We start from the raw sequence: 13,699 nt of genomic DNA on the forward strand, positions 1-13,699 counted from the left end.
GCCCTCGTCATATGCTAGGAGTGAGGCAGGTGTGGACACTAGGTCCTCGGACAACCCCTAACACGTGACGGGGGCATATTAAAGGTCCGTCTATAATGCGCCATAGATTCATTCTACTTTGTGAGATACAACTTTTCTTTCCCAATTAGTCACAGTATTGCTAGCAGTTGAATATCCCTTATCTAAAATGCATGGGACCAGAAGTGTTTTGGATTTTTGGAGTTTTTCCAGATTTTGGAATATTTGCATATATATAAAATGAGATATGTTGAAGATGAGACCTGGGTGTAAACATGAAATTCATTTATGTTTTGTATACACCTTTTACACATAGCCTGAAGGTAATTTTAAATACAATGTTTTTAAAAATTTTGTGCATGGAACAAAGTTTGTATATATTGAACCATCAGAAAGCAAAGGTGTCACTATCTCAGCCACCCATGTGGACAATTTTGGATTATGGAATATTTTGGATTGCACAATTCCATACAAAGGAGACTCAACCTGTCTGTATATGATTCCACTGTATGATACAGAATTGTTGTTTCCAAAGTTGGCATAGTCACTTTCATCGGGGAAATTTATAACATGATGGTTTGTCATCTGGTTGTAGACACTTAAGTATAGAAGGGGAGACATTGCCACAGTCATGTCATAGGGTTAGCAAGGATCATAGCATTGGGCAGATGAACCCAAGGAGTCATCTAATTGGCAGTCCTGCAACAGTCTTACCCACTGGGTTCTCTAAAACCAGTTGATATTGAGATCACTCAATCTTTATCAGAGGTGGGATCTCTCCCTACGTCTAGACCTGCCCAGGTCTTCATCCTTTTGCATTTTAAGCCACAGATCTAAACTGTGTCTTAAAATGCATCTTAAAAGTACATGATTACCTCCCACACTGTGGTAGGCTGTTACAAAGCAATATAAAAGAATGTTGACATTTCTGTTTGACAGAATGCCAGATGAAAATTTGTTGTTGTTTTTTTGGTAGGAGAAATGAGGTCTGCATAAAACATGCATAGCAACAAATGCTGGATGAGAAGAGGAAGGTGGAGTACCATGCATTGTACAGACATGTTCAAACAACCCTTACTATATGGAAATCTAGTGTCTAAAGTGCGACTGCATGTGAGATATCCTGTTCTTTAACATCCAAGCATTCAGTGAAATGTTTAAAGGGAGAGCCTATGTATGTATAGTGAGACATGAACAGGGTTTTCTTTCAAACCTCTTGGTAGCCATGTGGGCATTAGAAATGGGACCAGCAGCAGGGATGTTGGTGTATGGAGTGTTGGTTAGGTGTTATTTGAACAACCTTCATGTAACAAGCAGAGCACCCTTAGTGTAAGAAGTAGATTACAAATTCAAATAATTACAATACAGTTAAAATATACAAATGACTGACATTAAAATATAATCAAACTACTCTGTGTGGTGTGTGTGCCTGTGTGTGTGTGTGTGTGTTGTGTGCCTTCCAGTGATTTCTAACTTATGGCAATCCTAAGGCAAACCTATCGTAGACGGGATACAGACCGCCCCTTTGCACCACGTATTGGGGCCAGGGCAGCCACAGCAGCAGCCCAAAGGCCCCAATCCAGTGCTTTTCAGGACCAGAGAGAAGCAGCAAAATGCCGCTTCTCCCTGGTCCCAAAAAGGGGTGTCCTTGAGGCTTCATGCCCCAGGACACCCAGGGAGCCACTTGGCCCCTTCCCCCTGGTGTCATTCCTGCGGTAATCTAGTTGCCACGGGAACGAGGCACCTTCTGGTGCTGCTGTTAGGCTACCACAAGCGGCCTGACATGGCACGAACACATCACATCCGTGCCGCACCGTTTGGACGCAGCATGGCTGTGATGTCATAATGGCGGTGCCTGTGTATACAGGGTGCCACCATTATGCCGCCACAGCTACGAGTTAGGGTTGCGGGGCATCTGTAAAGTACACCCTGAGGCAAGCCTAGCATATATCCAGGCAGGCGCAAAGCGCCGGTCTGGATAGGGCCATAGTGTTTTCTTGGCAAGATTTATTCAGAGGAGGTTTGCCATTGCCCTCCCCTGAGGCTGAAAGCATTGAATTGCCCAAGGTCACCAGTGGGGATGAAAGTTGTGCCCCCCCCCCAAAAGTGATTGCACTCCAGTAAGGAAAAGATCCCCTTTCATGGTGGAAACAGGAGACTTTTCAGAATTGCTTTCCAAACCAGGGCAAGGGTGAATCAGGAAGTGATTCATCCTGCCAGTGGGAATGACCCCTTTGTCTCCAGATCTGTAGTTCAGCACTGAAAACACTATGCCATACTGACTCACATTTAAAACAGTTTAAAACATTCAATTAAAAATTTAGAAACAGTACAATAAAACAATGCAGCACTTTCTTAAAACCCTGACTTTTAAACTTTAAAAATAATATTTCAGTTCTCAAAAGCCTGTTGGAACCATCATCATCACAAAAATCACTTGCCAGTTGAAGGATAGCAAGGTGTTCCAGAGGCTAGGGGCAGCCATTGAGAAAGCCTTAAATAATATTCCCATGAGCCATTCCTGTGAAGGTGATGGGACTGAGAGAAGAATATTTCTTGAATTTTTCAAGACCCAGGCAGACTGACATGAGGAGACACGGTCTGTAAGATAGTTTAGACCTAAGCCAGCACTTAGAATTGTGCCCAGACACAGACTGGCAGCCAGTAGATCTGCCAGTTAACAATCTGTCTGCAACCATTTTGTACAGTTTCCAAACACTTTTCAAAGGCTGAGTGTATTAATAGTAATCCAGACATTAAGAACAGTATGCTCAGAGGTAGGGGGAAAGGTGTCAGGAGAAGAAAAGTATGCAGCTTGTCCTTCACTTCCTAAGCTAGCTTGTGGCCTTCAGATGCAGTGGAGTATTGAAGAAATACATCCGTCTAGTTGGATTTTGTGCCTGAAAGGGTGGGGGAAATTTCATTCTTTACAAGAAAATGCCCTCAGCCAACTCAAGTAACAAGAGCAAATCTAAACATTGTTGTTAACTGCCCTCGAGTTGATCTTGATTCATGGTGACCCTGTGAATGAGACATCTCCAAGACTCTCTGTCTTCCACTATTTTACTTAGTTCTTGCAGATTCATACCTGTGACCTCCTTAACTGAGTCCATCCATCTAGCATGTGGTCTTCCTCTCTTTCTCCACTTTTCCTAACATTATTGTCTTTTCTAATGAGTTGTGTCTTCTCATGACGTGGCCAAAGTCATACTATATGAAAATTAGACAATAAAGCTGTAAGGGTAGGAGTCGGCTCATTTGAAATGTCCTGGAGAAGCGTTTTGCAGATACCATCAACTACCAAAAGAAAAATAAATGGGTGCAAGAGCAAATCAAGCCATTTATCTCTCTTTTTGGAAGGCCATGATATCTATAGAGCTGTCCTCTAGCACCCCATTTTGAATGGCCCAGTGCACCACTTAGCAAACCCTAGTTTGCTAAGCCAGTGGTAAGGAATTACAGGAGATGTAGTCCAAAACATCTGGAGGGGCAAAGGTTACCCATCCCTAGTCTTTCTATACATTGCGTTTATATAGGGATGTCACCCCTGGATGTATCATTTTATGATCTGACAATTCCCCGTGGAGAGTACCAGTATATTCCCAGCAGTCTTTGATTACCTAGCCTCCTCTTTCAGTGATGCTTTGGTTATTTTAATTCCATAGGAAATTGAGATTAAGCAGTGGCAACAGTACCATGAAAACAGAAGTACTGATTCTCAGAGACACATGCACATATTCCTGGGTTTCTATAGACTAGAAACCAGTATGTGTGGTCATTTCCATTGCTACTAGAGATGCAGATTATTGAAGAAAATGGGACCCTGCAGGGGTTTGTTGTTCTTATTCCTAACTCCTTGCTGAGTTTGTCCTTGTGAAATTTAATTTTAGTGTAATGGCTTTCTCATTTTATAAGATTTTTTTGAAGTCTGCTGTATAATCCCCTCAGGTTTATATTGGCTGTAATTGAACAAATGTAATGTCCTCCCCTTCATCCAATTTACTAATGGAAATGTTGAAGTGTGTGACCTTTGCATAACACTGCTGGGTATTTCTTTCTAATTTTGAATCGAATGATCATGCACGATTACCCTTTGAATCTGTTTTCTTAACCTTTGAACATTATTTTGTGAGGTGGCTCAGACAAGGGTTGCCAGAAAATTGAAAATGGCTCCTGTACATTTAATGGTTCTGTGGAAGAGGGGACTTCAGCAAGTGTTACTTGCCATGCAACCAGATAACAAGCAACACCTGCTTAGATTCCTCCTCCTCCTCCTCCTCCTTGAAGTCATTGCTGATGTATGGTGACCCTAAGGTGAACCTATCATGGATTTTTTCTTGGCAAGATTTCTTCAGAGGAGGTTTGCCATTGCCTTCTCCTGAGGCTGAGAGAGTGTGACTTGACCACGAAACTGGGATTCAAACCCTAGTCTCCAAAGTCCTACACTCAAACCACTGTCTCTCCCTCTGCTGTACAACAATTAGAAGGACAGGAGTTGTGGTGATCCCTAGGAGCAATGTCCTGTGCGTGGCTCTTACTCCTAGGGAGTCCCTTAAAGAACTTCCCTTCCCGGATCTCCTAGGTCTTCATTCTCACTCCCTGCTGAGCAGAATGAAACCCCTGGAGATCCTATAGTCTCGCTGCCACCACTCAGTGAATTCAATGCACTACGTCTCCCAGCACACACTGAGACTTGCTGGGGACCTCTAGTTCAAGCAATCAGTAAAGAACACCCCTTAGACCGAGCTTAAGACACGTGTACAAAGAGTAGAGAGACAGCAGGTACTTTTAAAGAAAGATATTTATTTTAAAAAGGGATAGAATAGGATAGAAAGAATTTATATCACTCTTGCAAAGCCCCCCTTGCCTTGCAGGTCAAATAACATAGTTATAGAGTTCATTCCACACAAGCCATTGTTGAAAATAACAAAAGGCCTAAAACGCACTGAGCTAACACGTTTTCCTAACTACTCACGCAGTGATGGGATTTGTAGTCCGTGTTGAGTTTTCAGATACAAGGAGCTGGCCCTCATGGCCTAGCTCCACTGGCATCGCTTTTGCCTGCCTCTGTGCAAGCACACAGCTGGTTTCCCCAAACAAACACAAAGATGGAGAACAAAGGAAAGCATGGTTTCCCCCCAAGAGGAGAGAGGGAGAGACAAAGAACCGCATGGCCGCAAAGGGCCTTTTAAAGATTTCCCATACAAAGTTCTTGAATCTCGCGGTCCTACTCTCTGATTGGTCAGTTAGACCTTGCATCAGCTATGATGTCACAGCTCATTAGCATGTACCCCCTCCCAGATTAACCCTTTGTAGTTCAGGAGAAGTCCTCAGGTGACTGGAGGACCAGTCATCACAGGAGTAATCTCCAATTTTTATTCTGGCAACCCTAGTTAGGACACCAAGAAGGGTTGACATGAGGGAGATGGTATTCATAAAGTCTACCTGTGCATAGATCTTCAGGTGAAGTGAAGTGGGATGCTTTTTGTGAAACTTTTGTGCATAACAAAACCCCATAACAAAGTGAATTATTCCAGGCCCTTTGCCAAAAAGGTCAAAAGTGTTCGGGGGAGAAGGGATCAAGGAGTAGGGGAGAAATGTGTCCTAGTTGTCAAGGCCAATACTTACTGTGTTTTTTTGTGGTCCTACAGCAATGAAACATTGTGGCACATCCTAGCAAAACAACCGGTATTGTTAGAGCTTTAAAAAGTTATTTTTTTTTAAAGGCTAATGCTCCCAGAGTCTCCCAGCTTGCATGCCACTGGCCATGTTGCTCAGATGCTGGCCATACTTGCTGGGGGATTCTGAGAGTGGCAATCTGAAAACTAACTTTTCTGATCTCTGGACCTAGGCACTTCTGCCATGGGCCTTTCAGTGTGATGATAAAGCAGTTAGCTTTGTTTGTCCTTATTTAAGTGGTTGTTCCACTGGCTGTTTCCCAAGCTGGCGCCTTGCAAGTGTGCTATGTGACAACTCCATTATCCATACTCAGATGCTAATGCTAGTTGGGAGTTGTAGGGAATAGCCTATCACAACTGTAAGGCATAAGATAGGATGGCTGCAGGTATTGAAACTGGAACTGTTTAGTGCAGACTTTCCCCAATCTGGCACTGTCCAGATACCAACTCTCATTCTCCCCAGCCAAGTGGGGGAGAGAAGCATTGTAGCCTAGCCCAAATGGCTGGCATCAGGTTATGATTTAACTAGATATCATTACCTGTACTATTTATCAGAGGAAGGAACTAGCAAAACCACCTCTGAGTATTCCTTTGCATTTAGAAGAGGTGCTTTCCCAAGTGGTGAAAAACATCTGTTTGTTTGCCATATGATTTTCTTCACCTATAAATATCTTACAGCTAGTGTGCTTTGTTTTTTGATTGATCGCTGGAAGGCAAACATGGGCTTCATTAACAAACCTCCTTTTCCTAGGCATATATCTCTGAGGAAATCCTGTTGTGGAAGCTGACATGGGTTAATTTTGGGTTATAGGCATTCCCATTAATGTTCCCTATGACCTTCAGTTTGTGAAAATATTTTACAGCACTATGTATCTCTACTGTATTCTGCAGGCTTACCTATTGGTAAGTATGTTTAGGATGGCAACCTAAATATAGCATTCACAGTTCATAAAGGGGAGGAGATGAACTTAGAGCAAGATGTTTTGAAATGTTTGAATGAGCTATTCACAGGATTTGTGAATTGATGCTGTTTCCACAGTGAACAAGGATAATTTAGAATCATGTCCCCTTAAGAAGCGATGGCTCGATTTTTCAGCATTTAATAAAAATTTCAGGTCACGAAGGTTTTTGTGACACAAATTAATAAGTTTATTACTAGGCTAACAGCTCTGTTTTAAGAGTTTGATCTTCTAAGTATTCCTGCTAGCACCATGGAAGAGCAAGATTTGCTGATTTTTTCCTACCAGAAGGCAAATAAAAAGGTAGTTAATGTCACTGTAATAAAATTTAATCATTTATAATGTCTGCTCCTAATAGAATAAAGTCTTCCTTTTCACACTGGCATGAGATGGATGGATTCTGGCAGGCTGTTCCTTTGTTAGGGTTGCAGATAGTTTCACTGTGACATTTCTCTTACTCTGCATGGGGTGGCAGGAGGAAAATTGATTCAGGGGTGTCATTTGCAGTAAAAGGCATTTGTTCTCTCCTGAAGTAGAAAGAGGTCTTCTCATCTGCTACTGACAAGGGTTAGTATTCCAACTTCCTCCCAAATTCATCTGAGTCTTAATCCTTTGCTGCTGAAAGGATAAAAGTGAAGATGTAACCTGAGTGTCTCCGATTTGGAACCTATAAACCTGCTTTACACAGAGTTAGACCATTAGTCCCTCTTGCTCAGCACTGACAACTCTGACTGACAGAAATTTCTGTGGCTTCTTTCATATATGCACATACATATACATATATACATACATATATGTACACACACATTAAATTATCATTATTATCACATATAAAACCAATACATATTAAAATAAATCAATAATTAAAAATCATAATTTAAAAATAATCTGAAAAGGCCTGCTGGACAAGTCTGATCTTACTGCTATTTTAAATGCAGACAGAGTATTCAGGGGAGGTCATTCTGCAACATTTATATCCCAGTTTCTTTGATAAGATGACATATAGCTCTCATCGTCCCCACTTTGTCCTCATGGCAAGCCTGTGAAGTAAATAACAGCTGAGAGAAAATGACTGGTCCAAGGTCACTTTGTGAGCTTCGTGGCTAACTAGGACCTAGAACTTGGATCTCCCAAGTCCTAGTCCAGGATTCTAAGCACTACAGCACAATGAATCAGGCGTGACTTCACTCCCAAACTGATCCTGCAGTTTGGGAAGATTGTCATGCCAAGTCATATGCAAGTTCAAATACCAAGGTAAAAGATTATGACCGCATCTCATACCCATTTTTGTTCATTCAGAGGGAATGGCTTTAGAGATGCCAGTTTATCAATAGAATGACAGATGAGCAAATATTCCCACTAACATAGATGTCACAGTTAAAACAATAGCATGGTATTAACAGGGTCTTGGCTAGACACTGAAATTCTACAAGGACAGAGAACCCTTGGCTCTCCAGATGTTTTGGACTGCAGCTTTTATAATTGGCTTCTGGAAATTAAACTCCAAACAATCTGAAGGTCCATTCCTTCAGAAGGTTGGTTCCTGCGACAATATATTATGTTTTTAGTTATTATACAGGCAGGTCCCAATTTATGTCAGAGTTGCATTCTTGACCTTACAATGTAAATTGAGACTGAAGTAAATAGGGGGAACTAATTACATGAGGGATCATTAGAGTTGGGGCTGCTTTTTAGTTAACTTATTACCAATTTTCATAGAATCATAGAGTTGAAAGAGACCACAAGGGCCATCCCCGTTCTGCCATGCAGAAACAGATGGCCATCCAGCCTCTGTTTAAAAACCTCCAAAGAAGGCAACCGTACCATTCTCCAAGGGAGTGTGTTCCACTGTTGAACAGCTCTTTCTCCTAATGGTGAGATGGAATCTCTTTTCCAGTAGCTTGCATCCATTGTTCTGGGTCCTATTCTCTGGAGCAGCAGAAAATAAGCTTGCTTCATTCTCAGTATGACACCGCTTCAAATACTTAAACAGGGCTATCATATCACCTCTTAAACGTCTCTTCTCCAGGCTAAACATCCCCAGCTTCTTAAGTCTATCCTCATAGGACATAGGGGCCATTCACATTACCTTTTACACCGATTTTGAAATCGACTCTTCCACGTGAAGTTCATATTGGGCCCGATTCTGTCACAATCCATGTTGAGGCTTGCACAAGGAAATGCCCCTTACCCCGGGGTATCCAGAATCGGGCTAAAATCCGTCTTTTCTCAAAAGACCTGGGTTCCGCGAAATATGAACTTGCCCTTGATCATGTTTGGGGCAAATTCAGGGAGGGATTAAGGTCAGAGGGCAGGCAGAGGTCAGAGCATTCCCTCCCCTCATTGGAAGGGAGGAGGAGGAGGAGGAGGAGGAGGAGGAGGAGGAGGAGGAGGAGGAAAGAGCCAAAGGAAAAGGGGGATCTGGAGGCAAAGGGTGACAGGAGGCAAAAAGGGGAAATCAGGGTGAATTTTGGGCTGCAAAGGGCTGTCAGAGGGAGGTGGGGGGGAGTGGAGAAAGTGGAGGAGGAGGAGGGAGCCATGGGAAGAAGGGAGCCATGGAGGGCATCCTATAATGGAGCAGGAGGAGGATGAAGGAGCCAGGGCAGCTCAGAGGGAGGGGAGGGTCGGAAGGAAGGAGGAGGAGGAGGATTGCCCAGGGAAGTAGGGCTGTGGGGCCAAGCTGGAGGATGTAGGGAAATGGATGCAGCAGAAGCAGCCTCTTTTGACAATTTATGCGCATGATTTTTGGCTGCTTGCTTGTTCTACTTTCATTTCCTCTTGCTCCTGGATTGTTGTTGTTGTTGTTATTATTATTATTATTATTATTATTAGTGTTATATGCGGATGCTACAGTCAGAATGCCTGTGCTGCATTTCCCTTATATTCCCAATTGATTCCATGGGTCAGTTGGAACTGACAGGTCACTCTCTCTCAGCCTCAGTGGAAGGCAATGGCAAAGCTCCTCTAGCAGGAGGAAAAGGGTCAGTTCAGGTCAGGTCAAAGGCAGAGCACGAACGGAGCTCCCATCAGGCACCTTCCCCCCCTTTTTTATTTTTTAAAATTATTTTTGACAAAATATGCGCATGTTTTTTTTTCTTGAGGCAGATATATAGATGCATAGAACATGGCTAGCTCCTTGTTCACTTTCCCTTCTATTTGCTGGCTTCCAGCAAAGGGGAAATGTTGCAAATGGGCTAGACTTTTTTTCCTTTGCAAATCAATCCTACAATTCGAATGTTACATTTGTTGCCCTTGTAAATTAGGCAATTGGCAAAACGATACATGCTTTTGCTACTTTCTCTTCAGAGCTAGCCCTGAATTGCTTGTAAAAGCAAAAAAGAATGCATGACAGTCGCATTCTTTTCTGGCATTTCTGAGGTGAGGAATTTATGATGATGATGATGATGATGATGATTATTATTACATGTGTAAGAGGCATTCTGAGGTGGCAAGAAGTGGGGGATACAGGATGCATTAAATTGCATTTTGGGGTTGAAAATGGGGCCAAGGGCAGATCATAACCTGCACTGACCCAAATGCCCCCCCACACACACACACACAAAGAGATTTTAAATTTTGACAAAATGTGTGCACTTTGGGGCATTTTGTGCATGGCTCTTTAAAAAAAAGGAGGGGGGAACCACACTTCCGATGCCCCTATAAACGTCACCTATGGCGATCGCTTGATTGACAGCAGGCGCCTTCAAGTTAAAGCCAATAAGGCATTCGGGTTAAAATGCCCCTCAAATCTAGTGGGCACTGCTAAACGGAGAGATTCGGGGGAGGGGCATCCGGATATACCCAGTTCCACCCACATTAACTGGGCCAGTGGGAATGGGGCCATAGTTTCCATTTTAAATAGGTTTAAAACATAACACATCAGAGCTCACTTTTTGCAATCTAGAGAAATGTGCAGATGCTCTCCAGAGGAACCAGAAGCAGCAGCAACTATTGATCCCAAGGGTTCTTGGCTGCGGTGAGGTGGTTTGCCATCAAATGATAGCTCCTCTTCAGAATAGCAGACAGACAGAGAGCATCTGGTAAGACCTGCATGCATGTGGTGTACCTTCTCCAGCAGACTTATTAGAAAGCACACCAGCTTCTGCGTCTGCAGTATCTTCTGTGGCAGGTACAGAATCCATCATCATTGACTGTACTTGTTAGGGCTGATGTGATATTTGGCTATTGAAGGTTGTTTTAATAAGTGCATTGCCCCAATTTGTTTCCTTCTCTCATGTATCAACATAGCTTATATGATTCCATTGTCTGCATACTTATAAAACATAAACTTTTATTTTATTTTATACCTTGCTTTTCCACAAAAAAGGTGCTAACATATCATAGATAATACTTGTTATGACAAATAAATATTCTAAGTGCTGGTGTGTGAAGAAGTTTATTTTTTATCACATGAAAAGAGGAGGATGTCTTAATGCTTAAACTACTACTCTTTTTAAACTGGCAGACCAAGTGTTTCTATTCAATCTCTTGTTAGCCATGCCAACAGGAACCCTCTCAAACTCATAGAATGAAAATAAAATCAACAAACGCATAGCCCAAGCTGCACTGCTGTGTTGTTCTTTCAAATGTCAATAATTTATCACTTTCTTTCCACCACGGTACATTTGCTGGAGAGGAAAAAAAGCAACAGTTCAGACTCTTGGTGTATTTTTAATCTCAGCTGAGACCGCAGGAAATTATTTTGTTGTTGAATGGTTCAGCCTTCCTGGAAGAAGATTTATCAGGAAGATGACAGTCTAACATGATGTGGGAAACCTTGAGTAAATTATAGCTCAATTTCCTCCCACTCCCCTTCCCATGACCCAACTCATGTAATAGAGTTGTAGAATTTTATGTAGTTTGGGAGTGCCACCAAATTCACCAAGAGTCCTCCAAGATTGTCAAAACATATCCTAAAAATTGATAGTTACCCAGCTGAGTCTCTGTTCTCACTTACATTCAAGGTCAGTGGAAGATATTTTGCTGCCTGAGACCAAAGATAAGATAGTGTCATCTCCTCCTGCTATGTACAGAAATGAACTGGGTCAAAAAAGGATCTAGGAATATTACTGGACTACAGACTGAACATGAGTCAGCAGTGTGATGCAGCAGCTAAGAAAGCCAATACAAGTCTAGGCTGCATCAATAGGAGGATAGTGACTAGATCGAGGGAAGTGGTAGTGCCATTCTGTTCTGCTTTGGTCAGACCTCATCTGGAATATTGTGTAGAGTTCTGGGCACCACAATTCAAAAAGGATGTTGACAAGCTGGAGCGTGTCCAGAGGACAGCAACTAAAATGGTGAAGGTTCTGGAAACCATGCCCTATGAGAAGAAAGTTAGGTATGTTTAGACTGGAAAAGAGAAGGTTAAAAGGTGAAATGATAGCCATATTCAAATATTTGAAGGTTTGTCATACTGATGTTGAAGGAAGCTTGTTTTCTGCTGCTCCTGAGACTAGGACCCAGAATAATGGATTCAAACTACAGGAAAAGAGATTTCATCAAAACATTAGGAAGAATTTCTTGATGGCAAGAGCTGTCTGACAGTGAAACACACTGCCTCAGAGAGTGGTGGAGTCTCCTTCTTTGGAGGTTTTCGATCAGAGTCTGGATGGCCATTTGTCAGGAGTGCTTTGATTGTGTATTCCTGCATGGCAGACTGGGGTTGGAATGGATGGTCCTTGTGGTCTGTTACTTTAAATCATTTTAACCTTATTATGCCCTGGTTCCAATATATGACATGCCAGATATAATCTGGACTGCAGGCACCAGAATTGGGGTTTGGGCCATGCATCATCTGAACAGGGCAATGCTGGGTGGGGGGTGGCTTTAGGGTTGTAGGGTCATTGCATTGGGGTTGTAGTTCACTACTGCTCTGACTCTGTTTTCTGAATGTAGGGATTTGCTCCCACCCGCTCTGGAAGTCCAGCAGGCCTAATGTCTCTCATGAGTCTGTTGCAAAGATAAAATAAGAAAGGAAAATATCAATACATATTTCCCCAAGCTTCTTGAAATGAGCAGTGGGGGTTGGAGTCTAATAAGTAAATAAGGGAAAGGCTTTTGTATAGTGAACCATTTCTCTGGCACAGACTCTCATCCCCTGTCTTTTTCTTCCCTCTCTGGGGGTGAAAAATAATCCAGTCCTCAAGGAACATCTTCGCTTTCACCTGGTGTACATTTCTAGTTTGTTCTTAATTATTTATTTGCAGAGATAAATCTTTTCAGGAAAGGGGAAACAAAATGAAAAGGAGTGATAATACAGGAGGTGCTGTGATTTAGAAGTTATGCATTGTTAAAGAGCCTTTTAACTCATTCTTCCAGTGCTGACCATGCAACCGATCGCAGACATAAAGAGCCTTTAAAGGAGTAGAGGAAAGAGAGTCATTTGTGAACTCACCCAGGTCCCCAGAGGCTCACCTTTTTTAAATGCTTAAGAATGAAAGAGGTTTAGAATCCAGTTGAAATAAAAGAAAGATGAAATCCTCGGTTGGGCAATGTCAAAAGATGGTAACCTGTGCAACGTTACAGACATTTTAAACCCTTACTGACATTTAACAAGCTTCCCAACAGGGTATGATACTTGTTAGCATATGAGATACAATAGATACTAAGTTTCACCACTTGTTAAATTAGGGATAACTGTTTCCGAAGGGCAGGATTGTTTTTTACGAAAGGAGAGGGCTAAATAAAATTTCAAGCACACCCTGTTAATCAGAGTACCGAGTAACTGAACAAGCCTATTATATTTCAACAGCTGTTTTGAACTCTCCCCTTCTCCCTCTCCAAGGCATTCGTTCCTCGTGGATGTTTTTAGAAGGTTCTTAGTGGAGTGCACAAGGCATGGGCAAGAGATCCTTGTTCAATGAGCTATCTGTGGCAGCTTTGGCTTAAGGTGATGAGGGTGAAAAAAAAATGTTTAGCATCCAAGTGCGCCTGGGGTAGAATAAAAACATTCATTCTTCTCCTTGAGTTCCTTAGCGTCTGAGTTGGAACTTAGCAGGATGGGGGTAGGTAGGGAACAAAGTCAGCAGTGTTCCTTGACAC

The 13,699-nt window shown here is 42.3% G+C and overlaps 1 protein-coding gene across 3 annotated transcripts in view; it reads left to right on the forward strand.

The window, feature by feature from the left end:
* The window catches only part of CHST11 (carbohydrate sulfotransferase 11), a 241,179-nt gene that overhangs the window by 155,535 nt on the left and 71,945 nt on the right, over positions 1–13,699 (forward strand). The gene's annotated exons all lie outside the window — the stretch shown is intronic.

Source organism: Sceloporus occidentalis, unplaced genomic scaffold, assembly GCF_023333645.1.
Source record: "Sceloporus occidentalis isolate IW3139 unplaced genomic scaffold, rSceOcc1.0.p SCAF_5, whole genome shotgun sequence".
Classification (NCBI taxonomy): Eukaryota; Metazoa; Chordata; class Lepidosauria; order Squamata; family Phrynosomatidae; genus Sceloporus; species Sceloporus occidentalis.